Genomic DNA, 20898 nt, shown 5'->3' with positions numbered 1-20898 from the left:
GATGTTGCGAGAATTATTTTCCTCATCTGTTACTCTTCCACACATTCAGTATTTATCTGTCATCGTCATGACCCTGAGTTCACCAGCAAGGCTGTGCAACCTCTTCCCCCTTCCTCCTCACAGCAGTTTGGCTGCCTGTGCTCAGGGTCAGCTTTGATAGGATGCAGTCATGTAACCTTTTATCAGACTGCTGGGAAAAGTTTTGTAAGAAAGAGCCATGAGATCCCTCCTCAGGGCCGGTCCACTTTTCTCAGTAGCTGAATTTAAGCTCAGGCTCTTGGCCTTGGCCCTTGCCTGAGCTAAGCTATAGGTATGCCTGCGCTTGACCTTGTACTTTGCTGATCCTGACTGACTTGACAGCCTGGCTTGATGCTGGACCTGCTTTATCATTATAGACTTGTCTGGTGATCACTGGACTGTTGGCTAACCCTGGTTCACCTGACCTGCTCTGCTTTTGCCTGGGCACTGCTGTACAGCGTACCTGCCCTGCTGTCACCTTCGGCTCCTGCTGCACCTTCCCTTGTGGAGCAGCTCACGACTACTGCTCACAGACAGTCATTGGCAAAACCAATACTTGTTACAAAATAATCTGACTTAAGCATACACCAAAATCAGAGCTCTCAGAAAAGGCTGATTAATTTAATACATGCTTCAGATCTACCAAACAAACATTTACTACAACGTGTCATAGAACTTTGTTTGGACAATGACAGCTAAAATTGATAAGGCTGAGAAAGAGCTCTTGTTGGAGAAGCTCTGGTTTCTCATTTTTCACTAGCATATACCTACACACAAGGATAACATTCCTATGAAAAAACATTGGTATAATGCACAACTTGGATGTTAACCCAAAAAAGTCAAATAATTTTACCTTGTCAGTTTATATACTAATCTATTTTTCAGTCATTTAGAAACTCAGCTGTACAAATAATTGTGATGAACACAGTGTTTAGTCACTTTAAGTAGGCTTTGGATCCTTGGTTTAGCATTAACCTACTGACTGTAACTGCTACAGATTTTTTAAAAAATGTATTTTTCATGTAAGCTGGATCAATTGCTGAACGTAACAGTAAAAGTAACTTGAGGACCACTATAACACCTCTCTGCAATATAACCTCATTAAACCAGTCTTGGGAACTTGAGTTCAGAATTCAGAACAGTGACCTAGAGACATCAAATGATGATTTTGTAAGCTACCAAAACTTGTAGGAGATAATGGTTGAAATGATAAAGCTGCATGTTATCACACAGGAGCATCTGAGGGATTTTGCACTATCTGCCAATGTTCTCCAGAGCCTCACTAGACCCTGTCTATAAAACTCATCTGTAGTAAATACAGGCAGCTCACCTAAACAAGCTTCCCTGCTAAGAAGCTCCCATATTTTATCTTAAGGCCCTCGACTCCAGCTCTTAATAAACAACTCCTTAAAGTATACACAGAATGCAGTACTGAGACAGCAAAAGGTTCATCAAGCCCAGTAATCTGTGATAGCAGCTATTAGCAAATGCTAAAAGAAAGAAAACAAAAGATGCATAGAGCAATCATCAATCAATCTCTTTACAGATAAACTGAACTGACTGTTCTTTGAATGGAGCAACAACAGAGCTCTCTTCCAAGAATTTGTCTTCATTTTTTGTACCCATTGATTTATGTAGTCTCCATAAATAGTAGCAGAAAGTTTCACAGTTTAATCTATTCACTTGGACAGTATAATTTCTTTCAGAAATCTTTAAAAAGAAAGTTTTGAAAAATTTGAGTAAACTGTGTCCTGGATCACTTGTTCCATGGTTATTTCAGGACTTCCCTCCACAAAATTAGTGTTCCCTTATCATACATATCTGCCTATTAATTCCGTGTCTTATTCTGATTTATACCAATTTACATAGTAAAAAAGTCAGGATTACTTGTAATTCTCAGAAATAATTCTGGCACAATTTTTAAAAGAGGAATGTCTTATATATCACTTACTGGTCTCTGATATGAAAACTGATTTACAGATACATTTCATATCTTACTCATATGCTCATAAAAGCATCCACATATCACAAAACTTCCATTTTCAGCACTTCAATCTGAGATAGTTCATTTCTTAAAAATCATGGCTTTGGTTTGCCAAACTCTTTGGCTATAGCTCATATTTTTTCCTCTATCTTTCTTCCCATTCCCCTGGTTTCTCTTTCAACATTATCAGCTGTAGCCAAAACAGAGGCCTGTAAATTAATTAGGATATAATTAACATTAGCTTGCCTTAAACCCAAATATAAGCATAATAAATTGTGTAACCAACAACAGTATGGAAGTATTTTGTAACACTGAAATGATGTAGCCAGACACAACATGCAGACTTTTTGTGTGAGAAATGTGACGCTTGAAGGGGCAAAGTAACTCTTGTGTAATTGCATTTAGGCGGCATGGGAAAACATGTAAACAGCAGCCCAAGCAACAGAACATGCCAGATGAGGAACAAAAAACCAAGATAAATGTAAGGGTCTGCAAACAGGTGAGCTACCTTGCTGAACACACCAGAAAGATGACTGGCAAAACCAAAAACGAGATAAGCAGCACTGGGAGTAGATGAACCCTCCCAGGAGGTGGGGTGCGGGTAATAGTATAGGAAAGGAAACTATAGAACAAAGATGCCCGTGATGTGTTCAAATGTCATCCTCGGACAGCTCATGAGCCTCATTACTTTGACCTCCAGGACTAAGAAACACCAAGGACCACAGCAATCAGTGCTAAATACACCTGTGGCACTGTGTACTCACAGCTACAGTAAGATGAAAGTGTTAAGTCTCTAGCAGAGCCCATGTTTGAAAAACCTGTTTTTATAAATGCGTGCCATTAACAAGTTCATCCTCAAAATAACTTTTCAAATTACTCTAGTAAGGCTTTATATTGAACTTGGCAGAATCAATGTGGTTTTCTACTCTCATTTTTTCAGAGATTATTTTCACTCTCTAAACTTTATCCTATCTTAAGATACTTTAACCGTGCTGGATCAATTTTTCTGGTTTGTCATTCTTTCAGCATTTTCTTGCTAAATTATGGTATATGTTAACTCTAGTACAATATCAAATACATTGACTTTACACAACCTCTTTGCAATCTGGAACCATTTATTCTTTTAGCTGTTTCTTTTCATTTTCTTTTAAGTAGTTTCTCCTCATAAAAATGCTTTAGGAATGAAATTATATGGCTTCTCTTATATAGAGATGTTGAATTTAAGTATATTATGGTCTCTGGTACATCTTGAACCAGATCTAAATTGAGTGCTACACATCCTTTTGTAGATTTTCTGACTGACTGCTCTGAAAAGCATTGACTCAAATTTTAGATATGACAGAAGCCAGCATTCTGTTCTGATATGACATTAATCCAAGACATGTGAAGGTAACTGAAGCCTCCCACTAATATTACATTTTGCAGCCTTCTTAGTCTTTACTGTTTCTTAGTGTCTGTCAGTCTTCATTGTTAGGTAGTAGAAAGTACAGACCCGATTTAAGTCTCTGTATTGAGATGCCATGTTTCAATCCATAGAGATTCTGTAGTACTGCTGAAAGTGTTAACTTACTATCTTATCTGACTCTGTGTTTTCATATATCATACCAGTCATCAACTGTAAAATCTACCCTGAAGTTCCAAAAAAACTCCTGCTTTGGTATTGTCACGTCAAACCTTCCAATCAAAATGACTATTTTATCACTATTCTCATTTAAATGCAGTCAATTTAATTCACTCATCCAAGGACAAAAGTCTTTAGGGATGCAGCATTCATACAGAAATACGGACATGCTTAAGTCTATTTTCATTTACCTTTTGTAACTGAAACTTTACTTCTTAAGCACATTCTTCATTATTTCCTACTTTTTTGTTTTCTGTTTATTACTTGGGTTCTCTTTTTTCTAGGATACAGAGAACTTATAACTTTACTGTGAAAGGGTACACCCTCCTGAAACACATGCTCTTCTGTCTCAATGGCTTTCATCCAGAACTTGACTGAAAGAGCATCTTTCTACTTAAATATCCTTCTTCTCTTTTTGTTTAGACAGAATCCATCATTCTTATAGTCTCCATCTATTCAGCAGTTTCCTGAGTTCTTAATAAATCTATATTCTTCTTCATTACAGTATTTTCTCCAACAGCATTGAGATTTTCTGCCTTGCCTAGTACATGATTTTGCACCAGAGACAGCAACACAGAATATTCCAAAGACTGCTACACTGTCTTCACCTTCAAGCTAGCCAGTTAAATTTTCCTTTCAAGACCTCTCCTTTATTTAAACATATGACTGGTAACCCACATACACTAGGACCACGTAAGCTTCTTCCTTGCTATGTTGTTTTAAAGGCCTGAAACTACTAAATGCTTTTTACTGATATCACAAATCTAGTTGTTGATAAATGGCCAAAAATTTAATCTTCCAGTACTATATTCTGCTTCCGTCAGTTGGAACGCCTCATGCCAGGCAGCTACTTCCTCTTCAAGAAATTGCGGATTTGTTACTCAGTAACATGAGAAGGGTGGATTGGTGAGGGCGAAAGGGAAGGGCTGATAGGGTAGAAGATAGTCCAGTCCAGAGCATTCACTAATGTTTTGTCTGTGCCCCTCTCTATCACTCCTCAACTCTTCTGCTGCAACAAGGCTGGTCTCAAAAAGCAGTACTCCATCTCAGGGGACTAAGAAGGGAATGCAGTGCATTCCCACATGCACCACCTACTCAAGGAGTTAATGATTCTTGTATAAGGAAGTTAGGGCTCCATTCTGATGCTCCTGACAAACTTTGAAAAGCTGATCAGGTGATCTTTCTGCACCCACAGATTGCATCTTTTAACAAAAGTGGAGTCAGCTGACCCCTACAGATCCTACGTGGTACAGGGCCTTTCTAGGAGACACTCAAGTAATAATCCAGTGTTTTGAATGATTTTAAATATTCTTTCATAGAAATCCAGTAATGTACATTCAGTTTACTATTTTCAAGAGCATTAATGGAGTGTTAGGTACAGATGGAGCATTAGAAGATAAAAAACAAAACCCCGAACACACAATCCTGCAGTAAAATAAATGTAATATAATCTCTGCTACTAGAAGAATGAGAGAAGCAAGGACAAACAAAAGAGTGAGAAGAATCCATCCAAACTTATGACCAGCTGTTCAGCAGGGCTTAAAATACATAAAAAAAACCCTGGTTTTACAACCTTTAGTCTGTTCGTCGTTGTCCAGTCTGGATTTAATTTCTTGAGTATATGATGAAAGCTAAATACCAGAAATATTTATGTACAATAACACTATGTAAGGTCATATTATGCTAAGACCAAAGTTTTCCACCTTGAGCATCTGAATCCATAAATACATGGCTCAACTTTAGGCTTCCAACTGTGAACATTTTGTGCCTAAGCACATTAAGTGTTATTCTCCCTAGCATCTGATGAACCTACCACTGTCATACATATGTTCTAGCTTCAAGTTACAACAAACAAAAATCCAAAGCTCAAAATATTTCACATGGAAATACGTAAACCTCAGGCATACACATCTCCTTTTCATCTCCCTGATGGATTTCATGAGCGTCACTAAGGTTTTTTTGCCCTCAGCACTATTCTCAAATCACATTGTTAGGACTGCATTGTTCTCTTATAGCCTTCCTTATCTAAACAGTCCCACTTGCTTCAGAAATACCATATTTTATTAAGCTGTTCAGCTTAGGCAGGTGATATTTAAAAAAAAAAAAAAATCTTACAAAGCAAGCCTGATATATAGCTGCTAGCTAAAAAAATTTCAGAGACATTTAAAAAAAAATACGAAACACAAAACCAGAAAAAAGCCCCACCAACAGCTCCAAAAGCATTATCTGGAAAGGTAGCAGCTTTATTTATTTACAAAATACAGAAAACATTAATTCCTTGAAATGGAAACATCTTGTTGAAACTGATATAGACCAACAAAAATAAGACATTGTCAAAAAAGATTTTCTGGATCAGCAAACCAGAAAGAAAGCAATCCCAGAATAGCCATAGTTGTTCTACAGACACTCACCTGGGAAGGGGCAAAGTCAGAAGCAAACCTGTGCTCTAAATGTGGCCAAGCAAGGAACTATCTCACTCTTCCTTCATGCAGGAAATTTGCAGCTGAGATGTGTACAAATGTGGAAAATTAACTTCAGTTCCAAATGGATGGTTAGCTGTAACAATCACAGTAAAGTTTCTCTATACTCTTATTGCATGTTACAAAGTCCTAGCACTTCTATTCTTAATAAGGTACACCAGTTTTCACTTCGTTACTGGAAGACAGAAATCACACTAAATAACAATTTATATAGGTACTTTAAACACATGTGAAAAAGAGAATCCCCTCTATTAATGCTTCAGAAGAATACGTTCCACCACCCCATATCTCAACATATTTCAACACTTTTTGTGCATGGATAATTGCTGTTTTTCTTGATTAGGATGTTGACAGTTTTCCAACTCTTTCTTAATACCTACATAAAATGTTTCAACAATGCTATTTGTGGAGGATTATCTGGAGGAAAATGGACATGTGAGCAATCCAGCCCTAATGCTAATAGCAAGAGTGTGAAAGTAGGTTTTGCGCCCTACCAGTAAGGTTACTAGAGGGCATGCAATGTGGTGAGAAACTGTCCTTGGAACGAGAAAACTCCCAGATGTTCAGTAAGGAACTTACGGGCTTAGGGGAGTTTCTTTGCCTCCTCGTGGACAGTAAATGCTATCCAATCATATACTGTTTACATGCACGTGCAAAATGAACATGTACCAATCACTGTATAGTTTGATTCACGGGATCACTGTTAAGGCATATAAAAGATGCTATTCGGGCTTAATAAAGTGTCAGCATTTAATCATATTGATTGGTGTGCTGTCCGTTAATCTCCCACAGCTATTTTTCCTCATTTTCTAGCATTTCCAAAGATCAAGCAAGAGTCACAATTGCCAAAGGCCTTACAAGATCATACCAGAGATGGGCCTCCATCTTATTCTCTACTTTATGTGGCACCTTTTACAGTTTTATCTTAAAACAGGCAGCAATATTAATAATTTAGTAATATTTGATCAGATATATCTATTTAATGCTCTCATTGTTTCATAGTGCATGTTACTCATAGCAAAAAGATGTATTGTATTCAAAATATATTTATCAACCTAGGGTAATTATGTGTATATTGATATTATCAAGCCCTTCTGCAAATTGTGTCCCTCTTCCTATCAACAATGAAATAACGTAACTACATTGTAGCTGAAGTGAATCATTAGACATCTTCAGAAATTGTGATCTTTCCTCAATGAAACTAGCTTCTTAGATAAAGCATAGCTTTATCTAAAGGCTAGGCTTTCAGAGTTATGCAATTTCAATCCCAGTCCCTTTCAATTAGAATGAGACACCAAACAAACAAAGCTTTACTCAGTATAACAGAAATTCACGTTTCCTAAGCCTTTTTGGAAACAAATCACAATAGTTACTTTAATGTAGCAACCTTAATAGTCATTATGTTACCAGTGGGATTCTGACAACCCAGACAGTATTGATAGGAAGCTTTCTACTACTATATAAACAGTGCAGTTTCACCTCCTCTACAGATACAAACGGGAAGACAAAGCCAAGAATCCTACATTTGTCACTCCACAATATAGGTTCTATTGCAATTCCTACCACCCACAGATCATGAAAACACCAGTATTAAGCAAGGAAAAAATTACTACCTCAAAAAATGTAACTTTAGGTTTTGGATCTCAGTGGATATCGAGAGAGTGTGCCCAGCATATGTTTGTAAAAGCATCTGTGAAAAAAAAAAAAAGAGGTAAGGTTTTGATCAGATATTCTTTCCAACTCCTGACAGAGAAATAATCACACTTAAAGATTAATATCATTTAAAGATGATTAGTTAACCTGATTATTTTTAATAATGCAGCTTGACAGAAAAGTAGAGTTAGCATCTGTTAAACAGTGTGATGCGCACAGATGAAAAAGTGATATGCCATTAGATCCTGTGGAAGAAAAGAATCACAATGGGTAGAGTGAAAGAAAAGCTGTAAAGGGCCAGGAAGCCAATACTTCACAATTTTTAAGATCCAATAATCTAAAAAAAAGGTTAAATACATCTTGTATGATTTCCTTGATCAGAACTAAAAGGCATATTAAGAAGCTGTTCACCCCTTAATGAACATTTCTATGACGTGTCTTTTGCTTATGTAAGTTTGTTCTTACATACAGTGGCTATTTTCACCCACATGATTTCCGCGATGGCATATGCAGCACCATAAATTTGACAGGTCTCTTGCAGGGAATTACAGAACTATTTTTGCAAGTTTCACATATGTTGCTTAGGAATTTTTAATATATGACATGTAAAAAAATCTTTACGTGAGTGTCTAGAATATCGGTGCTGGCGTAGGAGTAAAACAGAGATAGCTCAATGGAGAGAGGGTTTTGACTTGTGATTGAAATCAGTGATGTTCATGTTTTTATCCAGATGATGAAAATTTCACCTATGCATCTCAGATGTAACACAACGCAAATACCAGGTGCAACTTCCCAAAACAGCCTTCCTTCAGACTGCACACCAAGAGCTTGATATGCAGGGAAAGCATCTTAGCACCAACAGCTTTCCCTTTGGTTTGTAAGAAGTGCCAGTAATTGAAAAGGAAATGTGGGCCAGGGTTAAGTGAGCAAGCCTCACTCACCACTGCTGGGTGACTCTCATCACTATTTGCTGTATTGTCAGCTTAGACTTCCTTTCCAAAGGAAAAAGGTCATGGCAAAAGTAGTTTTTGTCAGGTATTGCACTATTTTTTTTTTAAATGAAATAGTCCATATACAGTTCAAGTTAAGGTTTTATCTATGATTAGGTTTTACCCAGGATGAGGTTTCCATTATAACAGGTCTCCAGTTATGCTCTTCTTCATGCTGACAATGGGTAGAGGGAACAAAATGGCTTCAACTGATTTAAGTAACATAAGTATACTCAATAACTAACTAGCAATTTAAAAGTTAAGCTTGCATTTCATTTTTAATGTGCTGCATTTTGACTAATTAATACAACTAGGGCTACAACAGTTCAGAGACAGTCATGACTGTTTAAAAAGTAAAACTGAACTGAAACTACTCTGGTCCTTAAAAGATTTTATCCTTCTCTTTCCTCCATAAATTTTTATTTCACTGTGCTTTTTTTGTTTCCTCTCACCTTGCAATAGCTTATACTTTTAAGAATGAGGAATTATAATCTATCAATAGGTATTTTGCCTGTAAACATTATTTACACAAATGTCAAAAAATATTCCTGAAAAAAATCAAGTCACTAGCTTTATTTTAATTACAATATACATAGACAATAAATCCCTACCTGGACATACTTCTTTTACATGACATGAACAAGAATGAAGCAGTAATAATACGTGTTTGAACAGCATTAATTCTGAAGCAAATTCAATTGGGTCACAAATTGCAGACAGATGATAAAGCTGATGAATGAACAGCATGGACTATGCCACAGAGCATAGTCAAAAATAGAGTATGTCAGTATTTTTGCCAATTGACTGGCATTCATAACATTAGCATTAGAAAAAAAAAAAGCACATGGTTTGGAAGGTTTATTAGGTTTAAATGTACTTGTAGAAAAAGTATTTTTAAACTTAAGTTTTTAAACTTATTTAAAAAAGTAGATTTTTAAACTTATTTCCCCTAATTACATGTATTTGAGGTGATTATTTAAATATCTTGATGACTGTCCTACAGGCCCCTCAGTGTGTTATCTCCACGTGATGTCTTCCTTTGACTTTTTTTTCTTAAGACAGGAAAAAAAAAAAAGAATAAAAATACAGAAATTCCAAATAGCAACTGCCTCTATTTTGTTTTCCATTACACAAATGGATTTATAATGCCTGTAAGATACATTTGACTATGGTACTCTATACTATTTAAGCACCCAGCAAGCTCATTATATGCTGCTGCTCTACTCTAGCTATAAAAACTCCCATTTTATATTAGCAGCTTTGACTAGATGTATCCTTCAGCAACAGAAAATTCACAATTCTAGCTCCTACAATACCTGCCAAAGTTGTTAAAAGTCTAAAACCGAAAACTGTTCTGAAGGTAGTATTTGAGGTAGTATTATGTCTCCTCACTTTTATGATTTAATAATTGATATATTTATTCTTTTAATGACTTTTCCAAATTTCTTCTTTTTTTTTTAATTATAAAACCCTCTGAACTATGCCAATTAAGGTAATGAATCCAGAAATATTTTAATGAATTTTCATAGTGAACCTGTTTCTCAGTTTCTTTCTTGTTGTCTTTTTTTTTTTTCTTCTTAATTAGCCAAGTTAAATTAAGGGCTTTTTTTAATGCATAACTTCTAAACTGCTTTAATGAGGTGCATACAACTAGCATTAAAATGAAATAAAGGTTTATTCATGATGAACTGGCAACAAGTAAAAATCTTTTACTAGACAGGTTCAACCTTATAAAGAGTTTTACTTCTAGTTTGCCTGTGAGATTAAAGACTGTAATAACTAGCATTCTTTATTCCCCTTATAACTTCGACTATTTCAGTGAAAATTCTTCATTCATGTATTCATGGAATCAAAAAGTAGATTCCCCTTTTTTTCCTGCTGTCTATTTTCCAGCTGTAAGTTTCTGGCTAGAATTATAAGTTTCCATTTTGGAATTAAAGTGCTTATTAATTTTAAATCCATTTTAGATCATATGCTGCCAGACAATAGACATATGTCTATAAATGAAATCAGCAGTGTGTCTGCACATGTGTGCCTCAACAGGAAGACCTCCCTCCTACTTGTTCCTCAGATTCATCTGCATAAATACACACTACTGATTTTCTCTGGTGAACTATACTCAGTAATATGATTTACTGTACTGTTGGGGGTAGAAGGGAGGGGGGAAGAGACAGGACTAAAAAATAGTGGCTGGTTTCAGTTGTAAGAGATCAGAAAGTGGGTGGGACAGCCTGAAAGGAGATACACCTCAAGAACAACTCTTGTTGCAACGACTAGTTAAGAGAGAAAAAAAAAAAAAAAAAAAAGAAAAAGAAAAAAAACCCCACGAACACACCACACACACTAGAAAACAAACAAAACCGACCCACACACAACCAAAACAAAATGAAAAAACCCACCACCTACATTATTTCACACTGGGACAAACTACGTGGCATGTTCTGCTCCACAGCAGTGAGTTCATCTTTCTCAAGCACACAGTTTAAGTTCAGTTCTGCTTTTCAGGACTGAAATGCAAACTTTGAGGAATTTCTGTTGTCTACTAATGGAAAGTTACTGGAATTTTGACTCTGCATCATCACCCAATCATAGCAGGCACAAGATTTGAGCTCACAGTGCACCCTGCGAGACACCATCTCTGGTACCACCCTGCACTTCAGAAATGTAAGCTAGGAAAGACTACATAAATCTATCAAGCCAGTCATGAAAGGGGTGGCGGAGATGACTTACCTTAGCTGGTAGCAACAACCATTGAACATTAAAGCAAAGTATTTGCAAAAGAAGAACAGCTGGTATCTTACATGTAATATGCAGGATATTATCTGAACACAAGTTAAGAGCTGCCTCCAGCAGTTGACCACAGACATTCAGTACTCCAGAAGTTAAACAAAAACCATGATAAGAATTTATATTGCCTTATATTTGGACATTGCATATTTCCATTCATCACTGTCATAGACTCAGTGATCATGATGCCTATCACTTTTTCCATCCTTTCAGAAAGGAAGGGGAAGAAACAGAACAACAGGTTCTTGAAAAAGAATGTTTGACTTATTTAGAACCACATCTAGCAGTTGTACTCTCCCTCAATTTTTGACCATTGCACAACAGTTTGAGATCTTTAGCTGTTTTCCTCGCAAAGTATCAACCATATTCTGAATATCTGTAAGAGAAAAATCTTCATTATCTGGTCTCCCACACTGATGTTAAAGAACTCTAACTGCTGCACATGTGTGTGTGTGCGCATGCACACGCGATTAAGGTGCATAGATACTGCACATTAGGTAGAACTGCATATATAACAAAACTTTTGACTAGTGATAACATACAAAAAAACCCTTTCATATTACTGTAAAATGAATACTTTGAACTTTAGGATTCAAATTCTTTGAGATTTTTAAACACTTCTTGGAGTTTTCAATAAAATAGAAAAAAATTGACAAAAAAAGATTTTTTTCAGTTTACAATGCAAGTATTCTTGTCATAAGTTTTTAAGTTATTCAGCTAGCTCTGACCTGTTTTGCTTTTTTTCCCTACATGTTTCAAACAATTAGATTTGTAAGTTTTAAACTGTTTTCTTCTTCCAGCACTTTAGATCGTATCTTACTTCTCGCCGACACCTTCGGTATCTTCCACATAACGCTGTCCAGCTAACAAAACCTGGAAAAAGCACTTTATTTGTTTCCTCATGTGAATGATTGGAGTGCACCTACCCTTAAACTGAAAATCCATTTTTCTTCCTTTCAATGCTGCTGCCACACACACTCAGAGATATACAGTGACATGATGAAAGATACATTTTTTGTCACAAAGGTTTGCACGAAAATTTAAACCTTTGCCTGTAGCACCATTACAATAATATCACAGCTTCTTATAATCCCCCATGCCATAATAGGAAAAAAAAAAAATCTCTCGTTGTTTACTACTGAAGCAGATTTGGAATTTTAACTATATATAAAAACATAATTTTACATCTTAATGTGTGGTATGAAGCTACAGACATTAATACCACCTACTACTTTTATTTTCATTTCCTATTACAAAATTGTATTAATCCATACAGAGGACTCTCTGTCTTTAATGCCTTCTTAAATTATCCTCCCTCCTTTTACTTTTCCACTGTGTTTGGGATCAACACTGTCCAGATTTTTTTCTTTTATTGCAAAGAACAAATCTATCTTGCGACACAGTTCCAGAAGAGGACTCCATAAAACTAAACAACAGAGGAAGAGAGGAAAGATGATGTTAATCTAAGGACTCCATTTTCAATTTCTTTATTTGTGTATTGTTTTTCCTTCTGATTCTTACAGAATTATGACTGTAATAAGACAACTTTGCATTTAGCATTTTTATAAGATATATAAAGTAGTGATGTGTCCTCAGATGAGTACAGCAAAAGAAGCTAGTCATACAGAAGGCACATACAAGTTAAGCAATACAATAGGAAAATTAAAGAGAACAAAAGTCATAAAAATGCCTTAATCTGCTGTTTTACCATTTGATATCCATGTTCAGACAAAGAGTAAGTGAAGGAAAGATTTAGCAATTCCAAGCTTGGGCCAGTAATGGCGTAGACTAGAGAATTTTTAGAGCTACATTTCTGTTACCCTTATTAAAGATAACTGGGAGTAATTCAGAGCATCTGCTCTGGGTGACTTTCTCCTTCTCTGTTCCAGGTTTTCTGCTTATATCTGATAGATCTGACAGATGTGATAACTGATGAGGTACTTCCACTAAAATGTCTTGAGAATCCTATCCTGAACCATACACACTTTAAGGATCGTGAAAGCTGATGACTTCCAGAGTTGGATACCCAACAATTTTTATTGATAAGAAAAGAATCTCTCTCTAGATTTAAGTTCCAGTTACCTGATGGACACAGACAAACACAGGACAAGCCTCGTGCAAGAGCCAGCATTACAAAAACGGACAGCTTATTTTGACTGTTCACACATTCTTTGCACAGGTTAGGTTTTAATATCACCTGTCCTACTAATAATTTTAAAAGGATAATTTCATGACTATGCATAAATGTAATCCTTCATTATGCTTTTCAAAGTATTTGAGCATAACCCTTGTTCTGGTTAAAAACTGGGTATGCTATTCTGTTATTTTTTCTATTGGTATAATTGTATTACAATAAAATATATTAATCCAGGAATAGTAAAAAACCAAGCTTTTAGTTAATACTTCTGAAAACCTTAAGTGTTAAATTCTCAGATAGAAAAAAGAAATTACACTTCAAAAGATACCAGATTTAATATTTTACAGAAAAACAGACTTTGAAGTGCTGTCTGCTGTGCTGCTCTGTTCATGTTCAGCAATTAGCTACGTATCAAAAAAATACACTGCTAACTCTACAGAGAAGTTTTTTCCAAATGGATCATGCTTTGTTTCACGCATTTTTTCCTAGCTATACCACAAGATCAGAAAATTATGATAAAAAGATGATAACAATAAGCAGTCCCAGAGTACTAATATTTTGGGGTGAAGAACATATTACACAGGTCTTATTTCTGGCAGACACTAATTACAAGAGCTAATTTAATGCTTACAAAGCAAAGTCAAGCCACTGCATTAACTTGTCAATCGTATCATACATTTTGCATAGACTTAGAAGAAAAAGAGAAAAACTTGAAGGTTACAAAATTAGCTTTCCAAAACTAAACAATGAGGAAAATTTAATTGTCTCACATGACTTATCATACAGATGAATAATATTACTCTGTGCAACCATGTATTGTCTTGGCATATGTTTTATAAACTTGTCTCACTTTTCACACTTTATTAAAAATGTGCAAATAAACAATTCAGTTTAGCTTCTCCTCAGTAAGAATGAGTTACTTTTGCCAGATACAATCAAATACTTAATTCATGATGGCTATGAGAACAGAGACAGTCACATTCCCTACGACAACATGTGTACAAAGCATTTTGCTATGACTGTGTAATGCCCTATTAAAGAAAAATATCAGGAAAATGTCAAGAAAAATCTTTAAACGCAAGGTTCTGTGTAAACATTTATCTTCACCAGAGGTAGCTAACCTATGTCTAAACAGAAAGGACTCATTTTCTTCTTGGCTTCATCTTCATCTGTATTCCAGTGGTCTCAGTGTGTCCTCTGGGCACAGCCAGAGATGAAATGGAGGTCTGAATATTTACCTTCAGCTCTCTCAAACTCATTTTGTGACCTCTATCAAGCTGCTAACTTTTATCTGTGTAAGCTTTGATAGTACGATAATTCCTTTCACATGAAATGCTTCTGTTTTTTCCTCAGTCTAGTAGACAGCTGTTGCTAATCAGTAATAACACAAGTCTTAAGATTTATTTACTTAAAGCTTGCAAAATGTACTGTTGTACACAAAATGCAGCATCTTCAAGATGACAACAGGATATTACTGAAAGTCCACGTACTAGAGCCAATTGGTAAGAAGAAACGTACATTAATTTCTCAAATTTTGCTCACATTGAGATTCTTATGTCTGAACACAGTATTGGTACATATGGCACAGCAAGTGTCACATCGGAGAACAGCAGTGATTTACACTTTGTCTGCCAATAGGAAAGAGCATGCATTCAGTTCTTTATATGATCTACAGACTAGTATCATACAGAAGTATTAGCATATGTGCAAACAGAAGGCACTTTTACCATAACCTGTTAATACTACTTATCCAGGGAAAACTATTCAACTTGCCAGAATATAGACAGATACAACTATCTCCCCAATACTGAACAGAAATATTTTAGCTGAATGATGCTACTGAAACAAAGTCATCTCATTGTGATGACCAATAATGAGTTTTAGTTATTCATAAGGTTCCTTCTTCATACTACGGATCTTCATAAACAGCAAATTTAACCATTAATCATAGCCAAAGTATTTTTGAAGACAAATTTCACAAATCCCCCAAGTCTACAGCACAGCAATTTGAATACATCATTTTAGGTTTGCACTGATAGCCTTGTTACTGAAATCTATAGGATTTCACATCTTTAGGTAAAGAGGTTAATTTATTGTCTAACCAAGCAGCATTTTCTTGAAGAAATTAGCTTTCTCACAAACATTTTTATGAAGGAGCAATCAATTTGGAAATTTCTCTAAGCACGTACATTGGTGCAAGACTGCAGTCAATGCAGGAAATACATCCGACAGAGGCCTCTAGTCTCTTTCAGAAACTAGGTAACAAAATATGCATTCAAAGGAACTAAACTAGATTTCAAAAATCTACTAGCTCTTCAAATCGTTAATTCCATACAACCATTTTCTGATTTCACAGAATTGGAATCACAGAATGGTTGAGGTTGCAAGGTACCTCTAGAGTGCATCTGGTCCAACCCCCCTGCTCAAGCAGGGTCAGCTACACCAGATTGCCCACGACCTTGTTCAGCTGGGTTTTTAGCATGTCCAAGGATGGAGAAACTGTAAACTTCTCTGAGCAAGCTGTTCCTGTGTTTAACCACCCTCACAGCAAAGAAGTGTTTTCTCATGTTCTTATGATTTCCTCATAGTGAAAAACAAATCTGTTTGCATTTAACACAGTAAAATTAAATGCTTTTCTCCTCACAGTGTTATTCTTTATAATGTGCAAAGCTAATAGAAGTGGGGTAACAATGCCACACCAGACTAACACAAGAGCATAGTATTCAGCATTGTTTTATAAAGTCAGGTTTGAAGAAGATTGGTATACTCATATACAGATCTTGCAACCTTTACCTCCCCCTTCCTCCCCAAATTCATCTGAATCAAAGTTTTACAAACTGAATCCACCATCAGTTAAAAGGAAGAGGGGAAATAACTCACAGCGTGGGCCACCACCTGTATCTCGCTAATTGACGAAAGACAATATCTGGAAGTATTTACTTTCAGTAATTTAATTGTGCGTTGAATGTGATATATATAAGAAAGTATACAGCTTATACAGCTTAGACTTCTAATTAATTCCTTTTATCCTAAATTTATCTGGACTAAAAAATTAAATATATCAGTTTTGTAACTTCTCAGTTTAATGAGTACATCATTTACCAATACTTTCTTTTCTTCTTTCCCACTGCATGATAGGCTCAGTAAGGATAGGTGAGAAACTTATAGTAGTGAATCCACAGATAACACAGTTTCTTCAGGTATAGCAAAAGGATTAAGTTATAACAGTCAAAAAAATCCAATATCCTCCTTCTACTACAATAGGTAGGAACAGTTTCTAGAAAAAAAAAATCTGATTTTCTTTGCCCCAAACTATATTCCTCTCTGCCTGAGGCCATTTCCAAGCTATTTTTTATTCCTAACATTCTGGAAGTCTTAACATTCCTAACCTAACATGGCAAATGAAACTGGATTTGTGGTTCGGAATGATTTAGTAATTATTCTTAGACTACACACTTAAAGCAACTCAAGTGTAACTCAGTTAGTGATACTGCATGATCTCAGCCCTGATCCTGACAGCTCACTACAGAATCTGTCATTCCCTGAAGGTGGGATGGAGAGGCCCCAGATTTTCCAGTATCTGTATCAAATAGACATAAACATCTAACTAGGATTCTCTCCCAAGAAGAAACTGCCTCCTGTTGTAAATCATCATTAACCGAGTTGCAACAACATCACCTAATTTTTGTTATTTTAAAAAAATAATTCTGGGTGTGGTTGAACTGCAGGTCAAAAACAACAAAAGTTATTTGAATGTTTAAAGTCACATAATCATCTTTTGGAAAAATGGCTTCAGAAGCACAGATTTTTATAAAGCAAAAGGTATATTGTTGAATTGTTGCATTTCTCATTACTAAAGGAACAAGTAACTCAGTCTTCATGTAAAACAAAGTCAGTAATAAAATACTTCTACCATGTTAATTTAATGAGGTACTTCATATTTGTACCTTTGTATAATCACATTTATATCTTGTCCAGACAAAAAGCTCGCTCTGAGAACTAATCAGACAAGGCAAAGCCCATGTTTCCTTCCAGTTCAGGCTATTCAGCAGCAATGATTTCTACCAAAAAAAGAAAATGCAAACTGCATAATTGTTTGCAGATGCAACAGGATAAGACGATAGATGCAAAGAACAGCAAATGCTCTAAATTTTTTTCATCATCACTTAGATTTACTGCAGACAACCTGAATGTTATGCTATATTTCACAGTGGAATTGGACCATTTCGATGGCCAAATGGCCTACTGTATCCACAGAAGAATGTTTCAGACCTATCCTACAGATAATCTGTTGGAAACCTTTTGAAACATAGCTACTCCTTTATTTTTAATATCAACGTACTGTAGCAAAGCTCAAATTTAGTTCTGGTAAAACACAGCACAATTCATTTTACATATGAAGTGACTTTAAGATATTGTTCTGCGTATTTTTTCCCCTGCCAATTAATAAGTTGCAGAGTATAATATCTAGGGTGCTCTACTTGTTAAACCAGAGATCCCCGCTATATTCTGTTCAGTAACAAAGAATATTAGCTTGGCTTGATGTACAAATCTTTTGTGTCAAAAGGTATTTGTATATCCATGAACTAATGTCAAAAGGAGGATAAAGAGCCATAGCACATGAGGGAGACGTGACTTTTTAATGCCACTTCAGAAGAAGGTATGGAGAGTAATGAAGATGAACAAAAGAAAAATTGTGGGGTTTTTTTGGTCAAAAGAATCAAGTGCCATATTACATGAAATTGAAGATAGCCACTGGACATTATAAGATGATTAGCATCATGACCCACATATGTAATTTCAGAAAATTCATATGTAAATAGAAGAAAATTTATGCTCAACCTTATTGCTCCAATTCAAAGGCATTCTGGAGCATGACAAAACAGAAGACACTGAATTGGTAAAAAGAATAGCAGAAGGATGTTTGCACCAAGTCTAGCATATCTGAATGTTTCGTTCCTTCCAGATGCAGTAAGTATAGCAGTGAAACTTTGATCCCATAACATCAAATGTGAAATACCAGAAGTCTCAGACCAGTTTGTGCAGTCTGTACAAAAAGTTGTCATAATGTCATGTCATTATTGCTTGCTGCTTGAACATAGCCCATGGATTTCTGCATGTTTAAAACAACAACAACAACAACAAAAAAAACCCCACCTCTCACTTACCTATTGTACTCGTGACATATCTATAGGCAGAAGACTACTTACAACACAGGCTAAATATCAGAGATGCTATGTTGATAAGGATCTGACATTATAGCAAATACTGTAAAAGAAACTTTTTAAGCAGTTCAAGGAAACATCTCAGATAGTACTCTCAGTGCCCAGAAAAAAACTAAATATAATAATAAGCTATTTGTTTATTTGCTTTCAAGTACTTGTCTCTAGGGTTAATGTCTATAGCAGAGCTGTTTAAATGCAAGAGAGTTTACTATGCCCCACTCATTAGTCCTCAAAGTTCCTCCAGGATTTTAGGAAGAGGATGTGATAAAGATGGAGTAGTTGACCACTGACAGGCAAAATGTTTTTTTCTTCTTTTCCCCTCCAGGGATGATACCTGCACAGATTTGGACTAAACAGAAACAGCAGGATAATCACACCCAGAAGACTAATGAAGTAAACAACTGTAAGCATTTCAAAGACATCATCAAGAAGTTGCAAAGGATAGTCATATGAATATGCTAATGGGGAAGAACAGTAAATGGGTTAAAGCCAAAGGTTACAGAGTGACCCATCTGACTAAGCTAAGTCAACACATCAGAAAATTACTATTATTTGGAATGTAGCATTGCATCATAAATCCCAGTAACTCCAAATTTTTAGAAAATAAAGGAAGGATACCTAATTGTATAATCAATTTGGTTTTGGAATACTAAGTCCTAGAAAATGAGGACTATTTCCAGAATTGGAGGCTAAGTAAAGCTTTAACAGTTTTTTGGCTATTGTACAGTATTTTAATAGTTGTCATCCCTCATATTTTTGCTTCAGGCATCTTTTTAATTAGGCTCATCAGTAAATAAGGCAAACAGTTCATGAACTCAAGATTCACAAGGTATTTATAATTGGATTATGTAACTGTTATGATTGGCTCTTTATTTCCTAATGCAACTTTTTTGCCCTCATTGGGGAATTGTCTGTGAGCAGCTAATGACTGCCTCAAACTTACTTATTCTTAGACATTAGCCACGAAACGCTTCTGGAAAATACTTCCTGAGCTACATTTTTCAGATTCAAAGTAGTAAAGATGAGAGGAAAAGTAATAATACAGTAAATAAGTTTTCTTTAAACTTTCCAAAAATTGATACTTCATTTTCAAAATATTAAAGTATTGTTTAGTATTTTTAAGCATTTCAAATGCACATTTAGTTCCTGGATGTCATGTGGTTGAAAAATTGAAAAGCTGTCTGAAAATAATTTATTTTAACACGAAATCAAGCTTTTCTGGTGAACGAAGTGGGAAAGAAGGTGCTCAGAGACTATGTGAATTAGTTTCCCCAAGAGAAGGGGTACTTGTGGAGGAACTAGCAACTATTTCTCTTACCTGATCTTCCTTTTCTTTCCCAATTCTTTCTCCCCTTCCATGGCAGAAGCTTCTTATCTGGTAAACACAAAGGTGAAAGTCTGTAGTCCCAGTCTCTCAATTGGTGTTGGTCTCCTGATGTCTCCAGTTTAAAGAGAAGCAAAGAAGATTCATTAACTCCCCTGTAGTTGATTTCTTTGGATATAGCTAAGGTAGTATCAGCTATGCCAGATGTTACTATCAGTAGGCTTCAGTAATATATTTCTGAAAGCTGTAGTGTTTCCCGATGGAATTAATCGGGCTATACATATTTGGCAGACATTCCCAAACTAGTTCCCAGGAGAGCTATGTCCAGTTTCCTGACTCCAGTCTTCAAAATGAGCTCTGAGATATGCAGTCACACAACTTATATATTATTTATGAGGAAGTGTAACCCAGAAACACTTTCTGATTTAAATTTGGCTTCCTAGATACTGATCACTTGCCATTATAGAGTAGCTTAGAATAAGATTTCCATGTTAATTTAGAAATACTATAATAAATAATTTTTTAGAAATACTATAATAAATAATTTTTTAGAAATACTATAATAAATAATTTTTTAGAAATACTATAATAAATAATTTTTTAGAAATACTATAATAAATAATTTTTTAGAAATACTATAATAAATAATTTTTTAGAAATACTATAATAAATAATTTTTT

General features: G+C 35.5%; 1 long non-coding RNA gene across 1 annotated transcript; it reads left to right on the top strand.

Moving 5' to 3' along the window:
* The first annotated feature begins 1866 nt into the window (after positions 1-1866).
* LOC112987227 (uncharacterized) lies at positions 1867-19473 on the top strand. Its single transcript, XR_003260230.2, has 3 exons — positions 1867-2501; positions 13422-13711; positions 19220-19473. It is a non-coding gene; the product is annotated as an uncharacterized LOC112987227 (long non-coding RNA).
* Positions 19474-20898: the final 1425 nt, after the last annotated feature.

This window comes from Dromaius novaehollandiae, chromosome 8, assembly GCF_036370855.1.
Source record: "Dromaius novaehollandiae isolate bDroNov1 chromosome 8, bDroNov1.hap1, whole genome shotgun sequence".
Taxonomy (NCBI): Eukaryota; Metazoa; Chordata; class Aves; order Casuariiformes; family Dromaiidae; genus Dromaius; species Dromaius novaehollandiae.
Note: the sequence above shows the minus strand (reverse complement) of the source record. Positions and strands in the feature narration are given on the sequence as shown.